Raw genomic sequence first — 1,690 nt, forward strand, 5'->3', positions numbered from 1 at the left:
TGTAGGAAAGAATTCTCATTGTTTAATATAATTTAGGTTGGTTTTGATATCCCTATTTTCTGGGACCCTATACATGTGCTAAGAGGAGTATCTACAAGAACAATTAACTTCCCCAAGCTCACAAATATCGTTTTTGATGAAGGCAGAATCCAAATCTAATTCTAATCCAAAAGTTCATGCTCTTTTCTAAACACTACCCTTCTCAAGATAACAAGGCAAAGAAAACGTGAGACCCTACATTGGTAAACATACCTCCTGATCAGTCATACAAACTCAGTAGAGTTTCTACTCTGAAGACAAAGTACTGACCACATGCCCTCAAAGCTGCCTGGTCTTGAACCCATAAATGATGGGGTTCAGCATAGGAGGGGCTAACGTGCAGACACTGGGCAGCAGAATGTGACTATAGAGAGGAACATGATGCCCAAACTTCTGGGTAAAAATGCCAGGTAAGTAGAACATGGAAATGACTCCAAGGTGAGAGCCACAAGTGCCCAGGGCCTTTTGCAAAGCTCCTTGGGAGGGGAGGCAGAAGACTGCATTGAGGATGAGGGTGTAGGAAACCACGAGCATGGCATCTAGCACTACAGTGGAGAGAACAGGTAAAGCATACCAGACATTGATATGAATATCAGCATAGGCACACTTGGCAGCAGCCATGTGCTCACAGTAGGTATGTGGTAGCACAATGCTATGGCAGAAAGGCAGTCTCCTCTCCAGAACACATTGGGAAGTATCACAGCAAAGGTTCTCTGGACCACAGCCAGGCCAACCCTTATGATTACTGCATGACTGAGCAATGTGGTGTAGTGCCTTGGGTCACCGATGGCCACATAGCAGTCAAACACCATGGCCAACAAAATTCCTGAATCAGCAATGAAAGTGGCATGGATGAAGAAGATTTGGGTGACACAGCCATCAGGGGAGGTCTCCCCAGCATGGAACCAGAATATGGCCAGGGCTTTGGGCACAGTGCTAGTAGACAGGATGAGGTCTGTCTGCCACAGCCAGCATGCAGAGGAAGAGGTACATGGGTTCATGGAGGCTGCATTCAGTCATGATGATGAAGACAAGGAAGCTATTCCCAAGGACAGCAACAAAGTAGGAAATTAAAAAGGGAAGAGAGATCCAGGTGTGCTGGTCTCCCAGGCCAGGGATGGCCAGCAGAATGAAGAACAAATGGCTAGTACCAGTGTGGTTGGGGGTTGCCATGCCCAGGACAATTCACCTGAATGTTGGTGTATAGGATTTGGCCATAAGCTCTTCTTTCTTCCTAAAGAGGTGAATGGGATGAGAGTAGGGGACATGTGAACAGATCATTTTCCATTGGATGAGCAGTGAAAAGGGCCCTGGTCAGGAAGTCAGGAAACATGGGTTAAAACACCTTGCCGGTCTATTCACTTGCCATGTTATCTCAATAACATTACTTCTCTGCTCTGGGTCTCTCTTCTGTCACCTTAAAACTAAAGCTGGAATGTAAAAATCAAAACAAATGAACAAAACAGAAACAAACTCATAGATACAAAGAACAAACAGTTTCCAGATGGGATGCAGATTGGGAATGGGTGAAAGAGATGAAGGGATTAAGTACAAATTGCCAGTTATAAAAATAGTGATGTGGATATAGAGTACAACATAGGGAATGCAGTGAATAATATTGTAATATGGTGTCAGATGGGTACAGGACATA

General features: G+C 44.6%; 1 pseudogene; it reads right to left on the reverse strand.

Moving 5' to 3' along the window:
- Nucleotides 1–318: 318 nt before the first annotated feature.
- Nucleotides 319–1,212, reverse strand: LOC150018393 (olfactory receptor 52B4-like; annotated as a pseudogene).
- Nucleotides 1,213–1,690: the final 478 nt, after the last annotated feature.

Source organism: Furipterus horrens, unplaced genomic scaffold, assembly GCF_987537825.1.
Source record: "Furipterus horrens unplaced genomic scaffold, mFurHor1.1.pri manual_scaffold_2, whole genome shotgun sequence".
Lineage (NCBI taxonomy): Eukaryota > Metazoa > Chordata > Mammalia > Chiroptera > Furipteridae > Furipterus > Furipterus horrens.